Raw genomic sequence first — 24,555 nt, forward strand, 5'->3', positions numbered from 1 at the left:
CTATTTATAGGCGAATGAGGAGGAAAAGATTCGTTGGAGGGGATCCTTCAATCCTATCTGTCGTTTAACTTATCAATTCAAATGTGGCTCAAGTCTTCGTCCTCTATCTCATTTACGCCAAAAGAGGTATGGCCTTTCTGAGGTAGGAGATGGTGTTACAGTATAAGGTAACACGGAAAGGGAAACTCTGTAGGGTGAATTACGATTAACCATATCCTTGCATTAAATGCGATGTCCTTTACATTAAATGCGGCATGTACTGGAAGCAATAAAGTTGTCATTTGTTAACATTGAGTGTGTTATACGTTACTCCAACTTTAGTCTGTATCTACATTATCAGTCCGAGGTTTCTACTCGAAACATTCCTTTCAGTTGCATTGGATGCTCTTGACTGATCAAGTGTACTGAAGTGTTTCTCTAACACTTATACTTCAATGCAGATTCCGCATTAAATTAAGCCTTTAAATCAGGTGGACTTCAGTCTTCAGTATGGTGTACAGTGTAGCTTCAGTCCTTCATACTTCAGTCTTCAAGACTTCAGCTATGCAATGACAATTTTTATAAAATCAAATGATATTTTTTATTTAAATAAATGGTACGTAGTAGTATATTACAAATGACGCCGTTAATAAAAGAAAATAATACTTTTAATCCATGCAAATGATATTTTGTATAAAAATAAATGAATATCACAAACAACACTTTTAATAATAGAAAATGACATTTTAATTAATGTATGTAAATGATACTTTCGAATGGACGATAAATGAGTATATCGCAATGATGCATTTCAAATGATACTTTTAATAACATAAAATGATCGTAAATGATATATTTTTTTATAAAATCAAATGATACTTTATAGAAAAATAAATGATATATTACAAATAACACTTTTAATGTATGCAAATAACACTCTAATATATGCAAATGATAGTTTTGAATATTGCATATAAGGGCATGTGGAATTTTTTTTTAATAAAAATTGGCAATTATAAAATAAAATGTTAAATCCGGCAAACCGGCCGGACCAGGCGAAACAGCACAACACAGGCGCATGTGGTTTAAACGCTGAAAGCTGCTCAATTGGGCATAAGCTCCATTCCTTGAATAAGAGGGTGTTTGGCTGAGCTTATAAGCTCTTCAAAACAGCTTATAAGCTGTTCAGGAGCTTATAAGCTCCTTCAAAGTGTTTGGCAAAATAAGCTCCTAAACAACTTATAAGCTCTAAATTTAAGCTCCAAGAGCTTATAAGCACCCAAAAAAATAAGTTCCTCTACCCCAACTTATTTTTTTATAATCTCATATGTAATAATTATTTTACAAATATTTTTCAACTATAATTTATTATTTTCATCATATATCATTTAAGTACATTTCTCTTCGATTTTCTCTCTCTAAAAAAATATTTTCTTTCTCTAGAAAAAAATTCTCTCTCTAACTTATAAGCTCAATTATCCAAACACTTTGACAACTTATAAGCTCTAAGAAAACTACATCTTATAAGCTCTTGAAACATCTTATAAGCTCCAAGAGCTTATAAGCTCTTTAAAATAAGCTTAGCCAAACACCCTCTAAATATTGTCTGACAAAGCGCATAGTGCGACTCTTTAATATTTGCCTCTTATTAGAAAAACTTAATCACATATATGACCTTATTTTATGGAAACAAACGTACAAGATCTCAGCTACGTATTTTATTGAAACAAACGTACAAGATCTCAACTACAAAAAAAATAGTAACAAATTAATACTATAGACAAAATTTGTAAAAGAAAATAGAACATACACGGAATCGATTCTGACACGTGAATATACATGCAGCCAACTGAAAGGAACGAAAGCACAAAAATCCGAATATGAATTTTTAAATATACTACTCCCTCCGTCCCAACTTTTTGTATCCACTTTTAGTATTAAAACGGGAGAGTCTTTCTCCAATGAGAATAATAAAGTTACTACTAAAAGTGGATACAAAAAGCTGAGACGGAGGGAGTATATTATTAAGAATGCAAATAGATTAAGAATAATGCATAACCACTATTAGACAAATACATGGTAACCAATAAATAACATGATAGTGTTTTTTCAGATGAATAATTAAGATGATAGTGTTAGCGTTGCGTAAGTTGCTGTGTTTCCATTATTCAAATTTTAAAAAGTAATAAAGCTGAATAAGAAGACATCATTAATTACATGAACCGAATTTAATTCGTCCATCAATGGATATCAAATTATTTACGTGTAATATATATATATATATAGGGGCCGCTCCAATGAGACCCCCTAATTTTAGTGAGATCTAGGACACGATCTGGTGCGTTTATTTTATCAATCATATGGCTGATATTGTATCTAGAAGGTGATTTTTTTTCGCATGGTTCGAATCCTGAAGGGAGCATAATATTTTAAATTTTCTTATTCATCAGTATATACAGCCCTATTCATCAGTATATATGTCTTATTTATTACGAATTTTTTAAATTTTATTTTTCATCAGTATATACATCTTGTTCATTAGATATATGTTTTGTTCATTAGTATTATATGTCTTATTCATTGTACTCATGTTACACGAAAAATAGAGGGTCTCACTGGAGCGCGCCCCTATATATATATATATATATATATATATATATAATTCTAATTAAAATAGATTTCATGAAATCAAAGTATTGAACTTAAACTTTAAATTATAAGTCATAAACGATTAATTCTTAATTAATGCATGAATTTTCATTAATTTTACAATTTTAACGTGAGATTTGAATGTTGTAATAGCGTCACTGATTTTCAATTTACTGTAAAATAAATATCTCTATTTTTTTTTAATCAATGAAGAGATTATATGTCTAGCGTAATATTCTATCCGTCCCAGTTCAATAGTCTTGTTTCATTTCGACACGAAGATTAAGAAACTTGCTTTTTAATAGAAAAGTGGTGTGATTCATTTTATTTTAGTCATTTAACTACACTCTTAAAATAGGAATGAGACTATTTTAATGGAACGTTCCAAAAAGAGAAACAAAATTATTAGAGTGGGACGGAGGGAGAACTAATCTAATCGAAAATACAAAGATTGTGTTGCCGGATTTGTGCGAGTCTGCCGTGAGGCATACAATGTCAATTTTATGACGAGGAAGAAAAGTTTATTGATATTAATTTGACAACCATTCGAAAAATGATAACATTGATATTGCAATATCTGAATAGTTGAATCTAAAATTACAAAATAGATCAAATACGTTTAGTAATCAACAATTAACTTATTAAATATGAAACTAAAAAATATAGCAAAAACTAATACTAGTAAAAACAAGTAGAGTGCTTCGTAAGTATAAGAGATGCTAAATAGCCACGCTCTGGTTATCCACAAACTAGGTAAATAGAGAAAATTTTCATTAATTTAATTTATTTTATTAAATAAAAAAAGTAATTATTGTATTTTTTACATTATAGTTATTTTTTATAATTTTTTATTTAAAAAATAAATTACCAAAACATAAAAAATAACCACAATATAAATAATATACTCCCTTCGTCCCATTACAAACGTCCCATTAATTTTAGTTACGGAAATTAAGAACTGTGTAGAAAGTAGATGAAGTGGGTTGGTGGAAATTATTTAAATATTAGGTATAGAGAGATAATATATTGTCAAAAAAAATGAGACGTTTGTAATGAGACATCACACTATGGAAAGTGAGACATTTATAATAGAGAGTAATAAATAATTAAATCTTTTTTATTTAATATTATAAATTAAATAAAGCAATCTATTTATTTGATTAGTTTGTGGGCAACCACAGCCACAATGTGAATGTGGTTGTATAAATTTAATGGTTTATTGTGTAAATAATTGACGAGTGACGACGGCAAAATTATCTAAATGTGGAAATTTCTTTGACTCGTGGGCCCTAGTGAGTCCTAGATCTGTATTCGATATAATTCGTTGGTCTAGTTGAGGATTTTTGGGCTTTTTCTGACTTGTAAAGGCCCAATTAGTTTGAGTATGAATATTTAGATTGTGCAGTATATTATATTTATAAATTTTCAAAGCAAAATTCATAGGAATAAAATCACTTGTTTCCCATTATTTACATTATACAAAAATAACTTCAATCGCAACATAACTTGGTGAATATAAGAGTGGTGGCAGTACAAAAAGTTCGTTATTTTAACGGTTAATTGCTAAAAGCTTCATAAAATTTTAGCCAATTTTGATTTTAGACAAGTTTTACAAATCATGGCAATTGTAAAACTACTTTTTTTTTTTAATTACATGATATATATATATATATATATATATATATATATATATATATATATAGGGTTGGGTTTCGGTGGATCCCTATGCTTATAATAGATCCGTAGATCCAAATCTAGACCACACATTTATGACATGTGGCGCATCAAGATAGTGACACGTGGCAAGACATTTCAAAGCAAAATCTGGAGAGGGGTAAAATTGGAATGTAATTTTTGAAATTAAAAAAAAAAATTAGATTTTCTCAAAATAGGTATATTTTAGATGCATAAAGTTTCATACGAGAATGCATGAACTTTCATATAAAAATGCATAAAGTTTCATATAAAAATGCATAAGAATTCACCCCACCCCAACCCCACCCCCCACACCCCAGAACCCCACCCCCACCCACCCACCCCCTACCCCCACCCCCTCCAAAAATTTTTTTTTATTATTTTTTTAAAAACTGATTTTCTGACCACTGACCCACCCCTACCCCCCACCCCCCCCCCTAAATTTTTTTTTTCTCAAAAACTGATTTTCTGACCACTGACCCCCCCACCCACCCACCCCCACCCCACCCCCCCAATTTTTTTTTTTGAAAATCAGTTTTTAAAAAAATAATTTTTTTTTGGGGGTGGGGGGTGGGGGTGGGGGTGGGCCAGCAATCAGAAAATCAGTTTTTGAAAAAAAAAAAATTGGGGGGTGGGGGTGGGGGGTGGGTGGGATGGGGGTGGGGCAGGGGTGGGGTGGCGAAACTATCAGATTTATTAATATGAAATGCATTTTTTGTATAATTTAATGCATTTTTATGTGAAAACTTTATGCATTTTTATTTGATTTTATATGCATGTGAAACATGCCTATTTTTGGGGGGTGGTAATGGGGAGGGTTGGGGGGTGGTGTGGGCTGGATTGGGGGGTGGTATGGGGTGGGGTGGTGAAAATACCAAAACTGGAAAAATTAAATGCATTTTTCTGTTCAAAGTTATGCATTTCATGTGAAAACTTTATGCATCTTTGTGTGAAACTATATGCATCTAAAATATATCTATTTTGAGAAAATCTAAAAAAAAAATATATATTTTTAATTATTAAATCCGAAAATTACATTCCAATTTTACCCCTCCAGATTTTGCCTTGGAATGCTTGGAAGTTCCTTGCCACGTGTCACCATCTTGATGCGCCACATTTCATAAATGTGTGGTCAAGATTTGGATCTAGGGATCTATCATAAGCATTGGGATCTATATGATCCCATTCCTATATATATATATATATATATATAGGTCAAGGTTCAATGAAGAAGGCCTAAATGTAAGAAAGAAGAGAGAAGTAATCTCATCCGTTGATCTTATCTAATCTAACGGACATGATTTGTTCACGCCATGTTCAACGGATTTTTTCGTTGAACATATGGGGGGTCGAAACCCAGAACCTCCAAAAATATTGTATATGTTCACGAATGTTCAACGAAAAAATCCGTTGAACATGGCGTGAACAAATCATGTTCGTTAGATTAGATAAGATCAACAGATGAGATTACTTCTCTCTTCTTTCTTACATTTAGGCCTTTTTCATTGAACCTAACCATATATATATATATATATATATATATATATATATATATATATATATATAAGGTTGCGCTAAAATAAGACTGAATATTATACTCCCTCCGTCCCACTGTAAGTGAGACTCTTTCTATTTTGGGTGTCCCACCATAAGTGAGACTCTTTCCCTTTTTGGTAAAAGTTTTACTCTTTAAACACCTTTTCACTTTTTCACCTACACACAAAATACACTTTTCTTAATTTCCGTGCCCAAAAAAAAGGTCTCACTTACCTTGGGACGGAGGGAGTACTATAAAATAAGACTCAATCTCAATTCTTGATCTTAATTAAATTAACGGCCAGATCTTATTTTAAATGGGTTAGCCGAATTGTTTTTAGGCTAATAATGTAATTGACTTCCTTTAATTAATATGGATCCCACGAATCATGGGATCACGTTTTCCATATCTTTATGCTTTATCGGTAATCAAGATTTCATTCATGTTTTTTTCCCCCTGAATTAGTAACATATTCTGCACAATTCTTTAGTTCAATTTTATGCTATTTTTTATTATTTTTATTGGTTGATTATAAGTGCACGAGTGTATACGAAATAATGCATTCAAAATGGTGAAGTGTTCATACCCAAATATAGGGTTGTTAATACCAATTTTATATTTTAATCATTCAATTTTTTTTATTATTTTTGTTTGTCAATGTTGTACAGTTTGAACTCATGCTTCACCAGTAATCAGTTCTTGATTATTTGTTATTTTTTAACTTCGTATAAATCTTGATTATATTCTTTTTGAATTAGTAACATTTACTGCACAATTATTTATATCAATTTTATGTTATGTTTTATTAGTTTTATTGGTTGTTTTTAAGTGCACGAGTGTAGGGCTGTCAAAATGGGCCGAAAATGGCCCGGCCCGCCCGTAGTTTTGGCCGGGCTGGGCTAGGATTTCCAAGGCCCAAAAAAAACCGGGCCTCCCTGGCCCGGCCCATGCGGCCCGCCGGGTCACCCGGTCCGCGGGCCAAAAAGCCCGTCGGGCTTTCGGGCCTAAATCGGTCCGTCAATATAGAAGGTGAAAATTTCAAAAATTTATATCTCCTCCAAAATTCCAATCGGCCAATCCCAATGAAACCAACCCAATCTAAGTCAATTACTTCAATTGACGACAATGACGAGTCAAAGTCTAACTTAAGATTTAAATTAGCAATCAACAATCAATATTAAATTATTTTTACTTGAAAGATTTATTTATTTTTTATTTTTTTGTGGTTGTTATTTGATTCCAGTTGATTTGATTACTGTATTAATTAATTTGTGAATAAATCGTTTTCAGTTTTTGTTGTTTTTGCAATTAGTTTTTGTTTTTTTACTTGTATTCATATTATTTACATTTAGTTTTAGTCATATTTGTTTACATTTAATTTTAGTCAATTATGTAATTTAGATGTAGATTGTTTAAGGTCGAATTTGTCTTCATTTTTTTCTTTAAATTTGATTTAATTTATTAATTTTTGGAGCTAAAAAGAAAAAGAAAAAAAAAATTGGCCCGTTTTGGCCCGGCCCGCCCGGCGGCCCGTATAGGGCCGGGCTGGGCTTCATTGTTCAAGGCCCGCTGAAATTTTGGGCCGGCCCAACCCGGCCCAAAAAATTTCCTAGGCCCGCTGGGTTGTCCGGGCCGGCCCGGCCCGCAAGGTTTGACAGCTCTACACGAGTGTATACGAAATGATTCATGTAAAATGGTAAAGTGTTCATACCCAAATACATTAAGAGATGGGCTGACACGAACTCTACTAATTCTACAACTTCTGCAGCTACCAAAGAACGTATGTTTCAGACGTTCTACGGCTCCAATAAATTTCTATTGCACGAATTTTTATACTGTATACTCATGAATCTTTCCCTACTTATGCATGAATATTAATTTTCAAGGATATGATGCCCGCACCTGACCCTCAACTTCAAATTTGCGGGTATCGGGTACCCGATACCCGCGCGGGTATCGGGACGGGTGATGGTATACCCGATACCCACTACCCGAATTTACAGCCCTAGTTTGGTCTATCGAATTGGTACTGTCTCTGTACATAATTAGCATCCTCAAACTGTGGCACATCAGATAATGTCGGCTGCTGAGGAATTTGGGCAAGCAGTGATTTTCTCTCCAACTCATACTGCTTTTGGAGAGTTGCATACTTTTCCTGTAAATCATCATAATTTTGTTCCTGGGCAGCTGCAATCCTCCTTGTAGAACTTCTGTCATTTGACCATTGATAATTGTTAGAGGCCATCTCTTTTATTACACGAAAAGCCTACTTTGTATTCCTATGGAGAAGACATCCACCGGCAGTAGCATCCACCATACTTTTTGTTAGACTAGTCAGACCATTATAAAAGTGAATGATCTGTTGATCCTCCGTGAAACCATGTTGTGGACAGTTCCTGAGCAGCTCACGAAATCTTTCCCAGGCATCATGAATGGTCTCATTTCCAAGCTGGGAAAAGTGAGAAATCTCTGCAATGATTTTCTGAGCTTTTGAAGGAGGAAAATACTTTGCCAGAAAGCTCTGCACAAATCCTCCCATCCAGTAATAGCTTATCTGTCCAAACTCTTGAACCACTCATTCGCTCTGTCCCTGAGAGAAAATCCGAACATCTTCATTCTGATTGCATGCGGCGGCACCCCATTCTGCTTAATAAAGTCGCAGATATCTAGAAACTGAGTGATGTGAGCATGTGGGTTTTCAGTAGCAGCTCCACTAAACTGTTTAGTTTGCACCATGTTTATCAATCCCAGCTTCAGCTCGAACGTGTTGGCCTACACAGTCGGTCCCCATCCGCCTCCTTGAAATTGATCAACCTGAGGTTGATACATGTGATTCAGTGGTGGCTCTGGTGGAGGATCCCGGTTGCGCCTGCTCTCCTCTCTCTCTTCATTCAGCTGCCTCTGAAGGTCTGCCACTGCTTGCATAAGAACTGCAGGATCAAAGTTGTTACGTTGCTTTGCCTTAGTTTGCTTCTTCTTCTCGCAATTGTCTCTTCTAAGCTGCTTTTCGATTTCCAAATTCAAAGGTACAAGCTGTTCCTTTCCTTTGGATCTCGTGATCATACACTCCTGAGACAACAAACGAAAAGCAGAAACAGAAAGCAAAAACTTAAAATAAAACTAAAACTTAAAACGCCTGAAATACTGCCTAAGTCTAGTCAGAAATATTAAAGTAAATTCTAAATAGTCCCCAGCAACGGCGCCAAAAAGTTAATCACTATTTCTATAGCGACAATAACTGCAACTAAACAGTGAAATTAATTGTAGCACGAAAAATAGTAAGCTGGGTATCGTATCCACAGAGACTATTATACCGAATCACTCTAAATAATCCTAAGCAAACTTTAGTAATATTCAGGCAAATCACAACTATGATGAACAATTAAGAATTAACTTGCTAAAAATAAAATAAGACAAATAAACAGTAGTGAATAAAACAAATATGAAAGATTCTGACCCTAGGGATGTACTATAGTTAATCAAACACATGCATTCAATCTATTGTTTCAATTACCAATTTTAATCCAACCTTGATGAAAGATCACAGAATTATTCACAAGCTTCTCTAACAAATACCTATGAACGTAGATTAATTAACCCCTTTTCGCATTCAAGACTCCAATGAATAAATTAACTCCAAATAGAACATAAAGAATAGCTTTCTATAGCTTTCTATAGCTTCACCTATCGCATTCAAGACTCGAGGCTAACACTATATCATGCATTCCTGAAACGGCTGAACAATTATCGCATTCAAGACTCAAACTGAACAGCTAGACATGTAAACTATTGACTAGATAATTCACAAGAAAACAAGCACCAAGAAACATGAATCACAAGTTGGAGGGCAAATTGATATCAATAAATCAAACACACATATTTAACTAACTATGTACAAACCCTAGGCTCAGATTAAAAGATTAGCCAGACATTACAAAATAAAACATGAACATAATTAATAAGAAAGCAATTGTAAAACTAAATTATATAAAACCGTAGTAAACGAATGTAACAGCTTGAATCTTCAATCTTCAGTCTTGCAGAAATCAAATCTAAGCTCTAAGAACTAGAAAGCAATAAAATTCTAAAGCTATGAAACTGAAAAATAAAAGCTAGGAACCCTAGATAGGTCAAAAGAGGACCTATTTATAGTCTTAGGGTAAAAACAGAGTTTAAAAACGAATAAAACACAAAAATCCGAAAAAAACCGTAAAAACTCCCAGATTGGCGGTCAACACAGCGCCCGCCGAGTTGCTCTCTTTTGCCTTCAAACTCGGCGACCACCGAGTTCTAAAAACCAAGTATAAAATTCCTCCAAGGACTTCGGCGACCTGGTCGGCGGTCGCCGAAATGGTCGCCGAAATCTCTCCTATTTTTGCCCCTAAACGGCAGTCAACGGCGTTTGACCGTCGTTCCGTCTTTTTCTCGACTCTAGCTCAAAATCTTCGTCTTATCTTGATTTCCTGGCTCGATTCTCTCACATTTCTTTCCTTAGACGTATTCCTTACGAAACATGCTCCAAGAAATACTCATTCCTGTGTTAAAACAACCAAAACTATACCCAACCGTGAAATCATGAATTTATATGCAATGAACTCCAAACAACCATAAAACGAGCATAATTTCAACTTAATCCACAGAAAATAAACCATATAAACTATGCAAAATGAGTGTTTATCATAGGCTCAAGGCTTTAACTGATATTCGCGTAGAGCTTCAGTCTTGATTTTAAAACGGATGAGTGTTATGAATCTTACTGATTATCCGAAGATTTATCAGTTAGACTAATAACACTGGCAGCGGAAAACTTATCTTTTGAAAAAGCCTTTTGATTAGCAAGTTGTCAGATTATAGTTTCACTTTGCAGTTAATCAGTTTTAGTTAAAGAGACGTTTGTGCACAGATAGGAAAGTAAAACTGAAAACGATAAACGACAAAGGATTTTTACGTGGTTCGGAACAAGTTTCTACATCCACGGTCAGTTGATCACACTGAAAAACACTCTGGGCTAGTGCTTACGGGTGCACAGCAAACCTTACAACTGAAAATCAGATTTTCAGTACCAACACACTGGGTTGGATTTCTCGCTCACTCTTAGCATGCTAAGACACAACAATGCGTTTTCAGCGGATGGCTAAGATCTCTTGGAGTCAGAACACTGGTCTGAACTCCACTCTACTCAAACACTCTTTTCGCTCAATTGAAATGAGGTTCGAAGTACCAACTAGATCACAGAGAACATGCTCTCTGTAATCGAAACTTAGGCTTTGGATATACAATGTATTTGCCTAAGGATCTAAGAGAATGTATGAAATCAGTAGTCTGATTTTGGGTTTTGGGTATTTTATTCTTCGATTCAAATCTTTGAAGGCTTTGAATGGCTGAGTTGCAATTTTGGCAGCGTTTCAGCTTGTGCTTTTGAATCGGTGATGGTTGAAGTGATCCTCGAGCTCTATTTATAGGAGAGGTCTTGAATAGATCCGTTGGCGGAGATGGTCTTCAAGAATTCATCCGTTGTGAGAGTAATTCGAATTTGGTTGAGGCTTCAATCTTCGAGGTTCCTTGTTTAGTGAGAAATGTCGTCTCATGTACAAGAGGTAAGGCTCATCTGAAAAGTAATCACCAAAACGGAATGCTCTGCAGAGAAAGGACGATCCTCAGTATCTCTGCATTTAATGCGGCTGTACTTGAAAGTGTGTGGCTTCCTTTTAACTCTAGAGTTTCAGTCCGATGAAGAATGTCAACTGATACTTGACTTTAGTATCAGTCCGCTAAGTCCACGTAGCCAGCATTTGATGAACCAGTCATAACTGATTCTTCAGTGAGAAACCCGTTCAGTCAAAACATCAGTATTTGACTTGGCCTTTCTTCATTGCAACTTCAGTTGAGTTCTTCAGTCTTCAATTTTCAGTCCTCTGGTCTTCAGTCTTCAGTCTTCAGAACACTAGACAAACTAGAAAGTGAACTCCAATAGTTGAGTTCGGAAAGTTCTAGTTTATTACAAAGAAAATCTAAGGATTTTGGTATCATCAAAACTAGGGTTAGGATATTTCATTAAGTTCCCAACACCTATATGTGTGTATCTATTGTAAAGATAGGGAAACACGCATTTTTTTCTAAATAATTATCATTTTTTAACTCTTACATCTAAATGCTTTATGTTAAACATTATAATAAAATCACATAGAAGTGAAATGATTAGTATTCCATCCGTCCACCATAAGTATAACACTTTTGCTATTTTTGGCGTTCGTTAAAAGTATAACACTTTTTTTTTAGGATATGATCCCACCATCTACCATTATACCTTACTCTTACAAATATCTTCATTCACAAAAAATTCAACCATGAGTCATACTTAATTTAACTTCAACCATTCATTTTATATATGGTGGAACCTTTTAACTAGTAAAAATATATCCACTAACTTGTTTCATTAAAATCTGTGTCCCGCCAAAGTGCTATATATATACTTATGACAGACAGATGTATTATAATCTTCAAATATTAAATTAAAATACATATTAGAAACATCTGAAAAATAAATCTTATAAAAACTAGTTTTTAAAATAAAGTAATGAAGTTATGAAACCAAATAATGAGAAAAATCTCAATTAAATTAGACAACTCACTAGTTTTTCGGGGATAATCCCTATTTTCGATCCAATCATATAGGATTATTGGGCTCTTAACTCTCAAATTATTGGTCTATTTACGCCAACCCACATGTTTCGAATTAGAGTAGCATCCCTAGTTCTTTCTAGCTAATAATATATGAGCTAAGGCTGGTAATTTTCGACACGACACGAAAACACGATATGAAACCGCACGAAATTAATGGGTTAGTAACACGCACGATAAGGTTTGGGTCCTTATCGGGTCGACCTGATAAGAACCTGATAATTTCGGGTCGGGTTCGGGTTGGGTTCGGGTCGAATTCAGGTAACCCGATAGTGATATTATTATTTTTATTAAATATTTATTTTAATTTTTTAATTTTTGATTTCTAATTTTTTATCTTCACTTCAGTTTAGGGTTTCAATATCTTCAATTTTTCCAACTTCCGCCGCACACCCAAGTTTATCTTCACTTTAGTTTAGTTTAGGGTTTCAATATCTTTCATTTTTTAACTATTGTTTCTTTTATTATACTTTTATGCCCCATTCTAAATTCTTCCTATGTCGATTGGATATGTTGAGCATATGTGACGAATCTTGTATTATTATTATTATTATTATTATTATTGTTGTTGTTGTTGTTGTTGTTGTTGTTGTTGTTGTGAATGAATCAAATCAAATTCGTGTTGTTATCAAGTCGTGTTGGGAACCTTGTGGAATATCCTAATCCTTGTTTTGATGATACCAAAATTCATAGGTCTTCATTGTAATAGACTAGAACAGTTTTGAACTCAAGTGTTAGAGTTCGCTTATAGTTTAGCTTGCAGTTCTAAAGACTAAAGACTGAAGACTGAAGGACGAAGGACTGAAGACTGAAGGACGAAGGACTGAAGACTGAAGATACCAACTGAAGTATCAGTTGAAGAATCAGTTTGGAACTGATTACTTAATGCGTGCCGCGGACTGATACTAAAGTCAAGTATCAGTTGAACATTCTTCCTCGGACTGATATTCCAACGTTCAAAGGAAGCCACGTACTCACAAAAGTACAGCCGCATTAAATGCAGAGATCTCAGGATCTTATATCTGCAGAGGTCATTCCTATTTGGTGGTTACTTTATCAGAGACGTCACATCTCCTGTCCCTCAAGAGAGCCGTTTCCACCAGACAAGGAACCTCGAAGATTGAAGCCTCAGCCCAAATTCGAATTGCTCTCCAACGGAAGAAATCTTGAGGACGTTCTACGCCAACGGATCTATTCAAGAGTTCTCCTACAAATAGCGCTCGAGGATCACTTCAATCTTCACCGATTCAACGACATAAGCTGAAGCTATGCCAAAATCGCCACTCCGCCTAAAGCTTAACCTCCCCAAAGCTTGAATTGAAGAAGAGAATTCCAAAGCCAAAATCAGTCACTGCTGATTACATACATTCTCTTAGACCTTAGGCAAACCTCTGTTTACCCAGAAGCCAATGTCAAACTTGCTCCAAAGAACTTGTTCTTTGCAGTATAGTTGGCACTCGTTCAAACCTCCTTTCAGATAGAAAGATTTGAGTGTTTGAGTGATTCGGAGTTCAGGAAGGTACTCTGACTCTGAGAGTCTTAGCGCGGGTTGTGCTAAGCAAGAGAAATCCGACACGAGTGAAGTGTGGGTACTGAAGAAGAGTTTTCTTCAGTGGTACGGTTGTGTGCACCCGGCAAGCACACGGTTTGGTTTGCAGTGCACCTGTTAAGCACTTGCGGAGTGGATTCTTGGTCTGATCAACCGACCGTGGATGTAGGAAAAGGGTTTTTCCGAACCACGTAAAAGTCTCTGTGTTGTTTACAGCTTTCAGTTTTACTTTTCTACTTGTGTTGTTTCAATTGATAAACTGAATACTGAATAACTGCAAAGAGAAACCTAAGACCAACAACGTGCTCAACCGAGGCTATTGCGAAACTAAGTTTAATTTCCGCTGCGTATGATATCAGTCTGACTGATCTATCTTTTGATAGTCAGGAAGAGTGTTATCATCTCTGTTTTAGCAAACTCGACTGAAGCCCATAAGTGCATCAGTTAAGTTCCAGCAACTTAACTGATAACTCCTTACTGAAGAGCTTTCAGTATCAGTCGTCAATCCTGTTTGGTCAAAACTGTTTTCAGTTAACAGGCGTCACTATTTGCTCGTAAAGTTTCGTTTAGATCTCTTTCTGGAGATCCCTCACTTCGAAGAGATTTAAAAATAGCCCATAGGTGTATTCCCCCCCCCCCCCATACACCTATTCGAGACCCCCGGGACCTAACAGGTCGTAATCGGATCGTGTCGTTATTTTATCGTGTCAACCCGATTCAAATCGTGTTGTTATCAGGTCGTTATCAGATTATGTCGCTATCGTGACGTGTTAATCCGGTTCAAATCGTGTTGATATCGAGTTCGTGCCGGGTTCGAGTTTAGGTGTATCAGGTCGGGTTCGGGTTGGGTTCGAACATTCTCTTATCAGGTCGAGTTCAGGTCTGGTCTTATCAGGTTGGGTCGATATCAGATCGACCCGATAACGACCCGACCCGCACCCTTATGAGCTACGTTATTTGCATCTCGCCTAATATGCCATATTCATAAATTTGATGTCGTAACTAGAGTGATTCGACAACTCTCAATTATGGCTCGAAATTTGAAATTATCAATCAGATTATGTCACGCTGTGTGTCATATTTTGGATATTCAAGATTATGTTGATAACATAAATTTAAATCTATTGTGCAAGAGGCCGATTGATGTGCTGCTCATTTATTTTAAATATTTAATATTCATTACCAGAAAATGCAAGATTATGTTGATAACATAAATTTAAATCTATTGTGTAAGAGGCAGATGATATGCTGCTCATTTATTTTAAATATTTAATATTCATTACCAGAAAATACAGCTTTAACGACCAAAAATTTGATCGTTAAAACCGAAAATGGTCGTTAACACAATTAACAACTATTTTAATCGATCGTTATTTGCATGGTCGTTTCAAATAAAAAATTAACGATTGAAAATTCGACTATTAAATTTAACGACCAAAAATCCAGTCGCTATAAATATTAGTCGTGGTCGTATTTTTTTTTAACGATCGAATTTTTTATTATTAAAAGAAATTTAAAAAGTTTTAATATATATATATATAGGGAGGGGTTATAATAGAAACTAAATCCTATGTGTTAACTAGGAACCATTCTAGACCCTAGATTTATACTAGTTGGACGTTTCAGATGAAGGAAAATATTTTAGACATGATCCTTTATTAAATTGCTAAATATCTTTTCATATATAATGATGGATAATTATGTGATTTTTGGAATTCAAATAATCCAAATTAATATTCCATGTAATCCGCTATTTGATATATTGGGTAATTGTCGTGAATTTTTTTTTTTTTTACCGTCATTTATGTATTATATATACATACTGTGATATAGTACAATATAACAACACTTTCACATTTTGATATTAGATGTTTATTTTTTAGTAATGATATGTCAATTGCTTATTGTATCATATTATTCTTTATTACAGTTTTTTGGCTACGTATAACAAATTTAATGTTTGATATATAATCAAATGATAATTTCACGATTTTATATTTGATGTGTATTATTTTTGTTTGAACTAGTTCGACATTTGCTTATTTTGTATGAGATTGATGCTTTGTATATTTAATTTAAATTTGTAGTTGGTTTATGATCATGCTTTTATATTATTTATGATTTGCTTATTTAACAAAAATTAATGCTTTATATATATTATTTATACTTAAAATTGATTGTTGTTGTTGTATCATGCTTTTTCTACAGATTGGGATTAATTTGCTTACTGATTACAATATTGATATTTTTTTATAAATCCGAATTTGCTTATTGATTACAATATTAATGCTTTTTTATAGATCGGAATTTGCTTATTGATTACAATATTGCTTTTTTATAGATCGGAATTTGCTTATTGATTACAATATTGATGCTTATCAATACTATAGCGATTTGCTTATTAACATTATAGCAATGGACTACAACCTAATTAGTAATAACAAATAATTATAAGTAGATAATTTAAAAGAGATTAGCTGAGCGATCTCTTATATATAAAAGGAGGATATATACATTATAATTTTATTTGGTAAAGGAGGATACTTTATAATTAGTATAATTACTTGTTCCGATTTCATTGTATGCATGCAGAATTGCAGATGCAAGGAAAAATAATGTATTTAGCTATGAGATACAACGTTTTTAGCAAAGAAGTTCAATATAATTAGCAGTTAAAAAAATATTAATTATAATAAATTATTTTATAATATAAATTCAAATTAAGTATATAAAATTTAGAATTGGGATTGATGAACCGTATTACCTTTTACCGGTGATTGCTAGGGTTAGAAACATTTTTTGAATTTACGTAATTACATATAGGAATTTTGAGAAGTGAATATATTTTTACACAATTAATAATGTAATTAAAATATGATTAAAATTGGAAGCATCCCACCATTTATGGATGTAAACGGTTACGCGAATTATAAACAATTAATTAATGGCCTAACCCACTAAAAGCCCGAAAATGAGAGAAACAAGGAGAAGGTTAATTAAATGTATACAAATTAAAAATTATGAACTAATCTTATTCATAGATTGAATATAATCAAGGGACCAGATTGGTTCCTAGTTAACATATAACAGAGAGTTTTCATTTGAGCTCTCCTCTATATATATATATATATATATATATATATATATAGGGAGAGGTTCAAATAAGAACCACTAAATAAAATTAGAACAGAGAACCATTTTAAACCGTTCGATCATCAAGATCTACGGTGGATGCATCATCTTGGTGGATGAATGCAGATCCTGGGTTCGAATCCTGAAGGGAGCAAAAAATTTATTATTTTCGGATGCATTAAATTTAATAGCGAATGCATTAATTTATATAGTAGATGCATTGATTTTAATGGTTCTTATGTTCTCACGATAAGTGTGGTTCTCATTATAACCGCACCCTATATATATATATATATATATATATATATATATATATATATAACAATCTAGTTTTTTGCCCCACGATTATTTCAATATTTCTAATATATTTTGGACTCAATCGCATACGTTTTGACGAACTTAATTCCCAGTGGGTCACCCATCTTAGTAGTGCTCTAGTATAAGTCAAGCACGATTAACCTTGACATTTGTTTAGAGTAATCACCAATGTAGAACATATGTATTATTGATATAACTAGCACATATTAATTCATTTAAACTCTATTTTCATATACAATACCATTCATGCATAACCTTAAAGTATGTTGAAAGGATATCTAAGACTTGTGGTGGTGTGCCCATAAATATCGCCTACAACGGAAAGCTAAAAGAACGCAAGAATTTACGTGCGGTCGAAATAATTCACTATTTGTGGTGAAAATTTACAATTACAGAGTTGTCTCTTGAATAATGAATATATGCCTCTATTTATAGGCAAACTATTAGGAATTCTAGTAGGAATAGGACTCTACTTAGACTTAAAATAGGACTAAAATTCTTTATATTTATCTCTTTCTTCATAATAATCTCCTTCTTTAGTGGGATTTTGATAGTCTTCAAGATAGGTCAATCGCAGGACATCTTGGCTGCGGGGTTGCTAACAGCGTTGTTATCGTTGGATTGACCTTAATCTTCTAGTCTTCAAGGAATGCATATTTTTGTCCTCATATGGTGTCGTCGAAAGAGTGATGATAAAAATAACGATTGATTTTAAAATAATAATAAAAATAATATTATCTTTAATATTTTTAAAAAATATTATTGTTAAAAAATAAATATTGATTTTAAGAAATCCTCAACGAGTTTAAAATAAGACTAAATATAAAAATAATTTAAAAATAAAAATATTAATGTTAACGACCGATTGTAAAACTATTAAAAAAATTAACGATCGAAATAACGACCAATTGAAAAAAACGATCGAATTTTTGGTCGTTAAAAAAATAAAAAATTTATATACAAATAAATTAAATAAAAAATAAAAGAAAAATAAAAAAAATTAACGACCAAATTTTCGGTCGTTAAAAAATATTTTTTTAATAAAAAATAATGAAAATAAATGATATTAACGACCGAAATTCGATCATTAAAAAAATAAGAAAACATAAAAAAAATATTAATGACCGAATTTTGGATCAATAAAAAAATATAAAAAATAAAAAAGAATAAAAAAAATATTAACAACCGAAAATCGATTGTTAAAATAATAATAATAAAAAAGATAAAAAAAAATCGATCGTAAAATCATCATAAAGGCCACTAATTTAAAAACCGAATATTTCAATCGAAATTTTCGATCGTTTTATAACGTTTTTCCTAATGTGACTTAGTTCACGTCAATATTTTCTTAATATTATTTTTTGCTTTAAGTCATCATAAATTATTATTAGTAACATTAAATTTATAAACTATATGTAAAGATCAAGGATCTATTCCTTTTTTTTGCTTTTACCTTCAAATATATGAATAAATCTCGAGGCCTTCAATTTGTAATTTGTAAATCCGGTGATCCAATAGCAATTTATGAGGTGTTAGCTATAGAATAAAAAATAAAACAATACAAAGTAAAAATAAATAATATTGATATATATATATATATATATAGGATTGGGTTCCGGTGGATCCCTATGCTTATAATAGATCCGTAGATCCAAATCTAGACCACACATTTATGACATGTGGCGCATCAAGATGGTGACACGTGGCAAGGCATTTCAAGGCAAAATCTGGAGCGGGGTAAAATTGGAATGTAATTTTCGAAATTCAAAATATATATATATATATATATATATATATATATATATATATATATATTTTCTCAAAATAGGTATATTTTAGATGCATAAAGTTTCATACGAGAATGCATGAACTTTCATATAAAAATGCATAAAGTTTCATATAAATATGCATAAGATTTCACCCCACCCCCCACACCCCAGAACCCCACACCCACCCCAGAACCCCACCCCCACCCACCACCTACCCCCCCACCCACCCCCCCACCCCCCCCAAAAAAAAAAATTATTTTTTTAAAAACTGATTTTATGACCACTGACCCACCCCTACCCCCACCCCCCACCCACCCACCCACCCAAACCCCCAACAATTTTTTTTTTTTCTCAAAAACTGATTTTCTGACCACTGACCCCCCCACCCACCCCCCCCCCCCAAATTTTTTTTTTTTGAAAATCAGTTTTTTAAAAAAAAAAAAAAAATTGGGGGGGGGGTGGGGGGGTGGGTCGGTGGGGGTGGGCCAGCAATTAGAAAATCAGTTTTTGAAAAAAAAAAATTTTTTTTTTGGAGGGGGTGGGTGGGGGGGGGGCAGGGGCAGGGGCAGGGGCAGGGGCAGGGGTGGGGTGGCGAAACTACCAGATTTATTAAAATGAAATGCATTTTTTGTATAATTTAATGCATTTTTATGTGAAAACTTTATGCATTTTTGTTTGATTTTATATGCATGTGAAACATGCATATTTTTGGGGGGTGGTAATGGGGAGGGTTGGGGGGTGGTGTGGGCTGGATTGGGGGGTGGTATGGGGTGGGGTGGTGAAAATACCAAAACTGGAAAAATTAAATGCATTTTTCTGTTCAAAGTTATGCATTTCATGTGAAAACTTTATGCATCTTTGTGTGAAACTATATGCATCTAAAATATATCTATTTTGAGAAAATCTAAAAAAAAATATATTTTTTTAATTATTAAATCCGAAAATTACATTCCAATTTTACCCCTCCAGATTTTGCCTTGGAATCCTTGCCACGTGTCACCATCTTGATGCGCCACATGTCATAAATGTGTGGTCAAGATTTGGATCTAGGGATCTATTATAAGCATTGGGATCTATATGATCTCATTCCTATATATATATAGAAAGGTTAAACAGAGAATGATAAGTATTTAGAGAATTAATCCTGATCCTTGATCAAATTTAATCTAATGGTTATAATTAATGCTGATTTATGTATTTATTTTATAGGGAAAGGTTATTTTTGTAAACTACAATTTATTTATAACCGAAAATTTATATGGAAAGATACACCATATCACTTTAATTACATTAAAAGATATGCTTTAATCCTAAATCTAATCATTCACGCTTTTCTTGCCTTTTTTATTTTTTATTTTTTACGATTTTTCTCCTAATTTTAGTTTGTTTTGCTGGTGAATTCAATAATTTGTTTTCTTTTCAATTATTTTACAATAATTACGTGGTTAAATTTTTATGTCAGCAAGTAAAATTCAAAAATTTTATTTATATGTTCGTAATTTTACTACGCTTGTTCAAAATGTTCTATGTTAAATATTTTATGCCAACCAAAAAAATTGAATATTTATTTTACATGTTCGTAATTTTTTTACGCTTGTTCAAAATATTTTATGTTAAATATTTTTACGAAGAATCATAATTTGAAAATGAACAAAACATAATTTCTAAACGAACAGAATATAATCAGATTTCCTGGAAACATGAATTTCTCCAAATTTTGAAAATTCTCATAATTCAACTCAAGAGAAATTTTAGAATACACAAATTTTCCCAAAATTCCAGTAATTCAATTCAACTAAAGATAAATATTCAGAAACATATTTAGTCAAAATACGAAAAAAGAAATATATGGTTGTGAACTACATCCTCAGCTTGGATTCCTTTGCTTTCTCAATCTTCAGTGCGTCTTTCTTTTCTATAGATGAAGTGACCAACTTGAATCCATAATGATCAGCTTCAGTGCCCATCTCAATGATCTCATCTGCATCAACTTTCTTCTGCATTCTTACATAAGCGATTGTAGCTGACCATAAACCACATTGCAGACTGATTTATGCTTAATTGTTCTAAATTTTGGGGTTTGTATGAGCTTATTTTAAGATAATCTTCTGGAAATTGGTGCGTTTTATGTGTTGTTTTATGCTTTGCAGGAGATTTAGGTTTTATAGATGGAAGAGTGCAAATTTTGGAGATTTTGGGCTAAGAATCGTGTTTATGTGCATACTCTGGACTGCAGAGCTAAAAGCCCGCGCCAGAGCTAAAAGCCCGCTCGCCAGAGCTGAAGGCCCGCTCGCCAGAGCAGAGCCAACATCTCCAGAGCAGAGCATACATCTCCAGAGCAGAGCAGACATCTCATGAGCAGAGCAGAGCTAAGTGCCAGAGCTGATTTTTCAGCTCTGTACGCCAGAGTCAACTGCCAGAGTCAACGCCAGCTATGCCAGAGCTGAATTTCCAGAGTCAACGATCCAGAGCTGAATTTCCAGTGTCAACGATCCAGAGCTGAATTTCCAGAGTCAACGCTCCATCGCTAAAATTCCAGACTCTGCCCATTCTCGCCAGAGCTGACTTTTCAGCTCTGCCCATCTCGCCAGAGCTGACTACCTTTCCCGAGCATAATCATCGGAGTTCGCCTTCCAGCTCTGCCCTAATTTCCAGAGCTGACTTCCAGCTCTGCATTGCCCTTTTCAGAGCTGCGAATTCGGCAAGAGTATGAGTGTTTTCCAGAGCCCGCATCCAACTGGAGAGTTGCCTTATCTTGCACGATTTTGTTGCCTTTAGAGTTCTACTTTGCAAGGAAACTTTCATGGTGATCAAGAAGGATTTTGAAGTCTATAAATAGGGTTTAGTTTTTCATTGAAACCAACTTCTTCCTTGCCCTAATTTTCGTCCTTCCTTAAGATCATCTTTCCCTTGGCAGCCAAAAACTTAGGATTTACTTGCTTTCATAGTTTTCGGTTTTTATTGTTTTAGTTAGTTTTCAATTTAGTTTTGTTTAGCTTTTATTCTTGGATTGTGATTGCGTGACACAATTACACGTTCAAGACGTCTACGGTATTTCGTATTTCAATTCAATTTCTTTTGTTTAATCATGTTTACGTTTTTAGTTCACGTTTATGCTTCCTTTTTGATTATGCAATTAAAATTATGCACTTTAGTTTTATGCCTAGATTAGTTGGTTTTTAATTTACAAGTATTTAATTTCTTAAGTTAGGTTTAATTTAAGTTGTTTAAATTTTGCCTATGGTTAATAATTTAATTCGCCTAGTAATTTTACAATTCGGTTTTAATTCAGCTTTTAAGTTTCAGTTCTAGATTAATAATCAAACTTTTTACTGCTTTCTTTTATTGCTTTTTTCCTACGATACAATTAAAAGCCCTTAAAGACTTTCTTTGAGAGACGACTTGGGTTAGCTTACACGTTACAATAGATCTCGTACTATTGCGAGTCAATCTAGAGTAGTGTTTAGGTTGAGTCACAGACGCAGACACTCACACACGCTTCCTTCTCCGGCGAAAACGCCGACAACGGCCGACGCCTCCTTCCCAACCAGCACTGCATTGATCTGTAAATGTGTAATATAATATCATTAGTACATTTCGAACAGACCTTACAAATATTTGAACAGACTAACTAGCTTAAAGAACAGAACAACAACTATGAAATGAAACTCCATTTGGTAACATCATTAATACATTTTGAACATAAATCACAACTATTTGAACAGACACCCAAAATACTTTAAACAAAATCCAATCATGCTTTAAATCGACATCCAAAGCCTCAAAATCAAAACCACAAATTTTATAGTACACTTATATTTCATAAACCCATATCTTCCAGAAACTGAAAAACTGAACTTATATTCAAAAAATTGAAAGCCCAATATCTGAAATCTCATAATCTCGAATTACAATTTTACAAAAAAATTCTTCATCGTCAACAACAATCAGTTGTTCAAAACATAAACTCTTTCATATTCGAAGCAATAATACCTAAATTAATTCCATGGAAAGGCAAACAAAAATCGAAAAAATAGAGATTTATTTTGTGAAAAATCAGAACTTGAAACGAATAGCTACCTGCAATCGGAGTTGGTCCGTTCGATTTCAGCAGATCTTCAAAACCTAACCATTTTACGAACAAGTCGCCGACGACTCTGACATTGAAATCGAAATAACAAAACAAAATTTATTGAACCATCAGATTTTGAATTGATTTGTTTGGTGAAAAATTGAAACTTCAACCGATTACCCACCTTCAATCGGATTTGTTGCGTCGAAATCTCCTCGTAACCTCAAATCAGATTTTGAATTGATAAGGTTGACAGTAAATGTTAGGGGAGGGGGATGAAATGCGGTAAATGAGAGTAAAATCCGGTGGTTGCAGTTTTTAATAATTTGCACAGATACCAAAATGCCCTTATTCTATTTAAAATGTAATTTCAAACAATATTTGTGGTAATTAAAATTGGGCAGCGGATTTATTTTAAACCGCACGATTAAGCGGTTTTAAGGGCTAAGATTTATTCTCTATTTTCTATACATAGGCTATTTCTTTGTTTAACTTGACTCTATATATATATATATATATACACACACACACAGAACCAATCATCTACCCACCGTAGGCAAACATACCACTGATGTGGCAATTGTAATTAGAGTAAGATAATTTTAATTCATATATATATGAATTAAATGTCATCGATACTCACAAAAACGCTCGCAAATGATGAACTGATTATATCTATTCTCATATGTGTAATTTGTTTCTTCATAATATCTGTCACAATTATTGAAAAAATAATATACTCGCATGATCATTTTGAAGAAAAAAATATAATATTTGACCACTAATTGAAAAAATGCAGACTCTGGTCATTGTTTACGTTTTAAGACTATTTTGCCCTTAATTAGTACGGACTAGATTCGAGTCGAATTCGAGTTTGCGCGTGGTTAGGCAAATATGGCACTATTAGTGTCATTAGTGCCATATACTTAGTGCTGCACGAATGGTAATTATCGCCATATTAGTGCTATTAGTGTCATATACCTGTGTGCTGATATTATTTAGATGAGGTGCAATTATGTGACCACTTTGAACACTTCCCCGTAGGATTTAGATTATCCATTTATGGTTTAGATTATCATTTAGGATTTAGATTCCCCATCAGAATTTAGATTATCCATTTAAGGTTTGGATTATCATTTAGGGTTTAGATTCCTCATTCAGAGTTTAGATAATT

General features: G+C 33.6%; 1 long non-coding RNA gene and 1 other non-coding gene across 2 annotated transcripts; one reads left to right on the forward strand and one right to left on the reverse strand.

The window, feature by feature from the left end:
- Window positions 1-8,235: 8,235 nt before the first annotated feature.
- On the forward strand, window positions 8,236-8,342 carry LOC131013810 (small nucleolar RNA R71). The gene has a single exon (XR_009097889.1). It is a non-coding gene; the product is annotated as a small nucleolar RNA R71 (small nucleolar RNA).
- Window positions 8,343-22,591: 14,249 nt separating this feature from the next.
- LOC131007592 (uncharacterized) lies at window positions 22,592-23,687 on the reverse strand. The gene is made up of 3 exons (XR_009096176.1): window positions 23,566-23,687; window positions 23,390-23,466; window positions 22,592-22,872 (listed from the first exon to the last, which is right to left on the reverse strand). It is a non-coding gene; the product is annotated as an uncharacterized LOC131007592 (long non-coding RNA).
- Between the last annotated feature and the right edge of the window lie 868 nt (window positions 23,688-24,555).

Source organism: Salvia miltiorrhiza, chromosome 2, assembly GCF_028751815.1.
Source record: "Salvia miltiorrhiza cultivar Shanhuang (shh) chromosome 2, IMPLAD_Smil_shh, whole genome shotgun sequence".
Lineage (NCBI taxonomy): Eukaryota > Viridiplantae > Streptophyta > Magnoliopsida > Lamiales > Lamiaceae > Salvia > Salvia miltiorrhiza.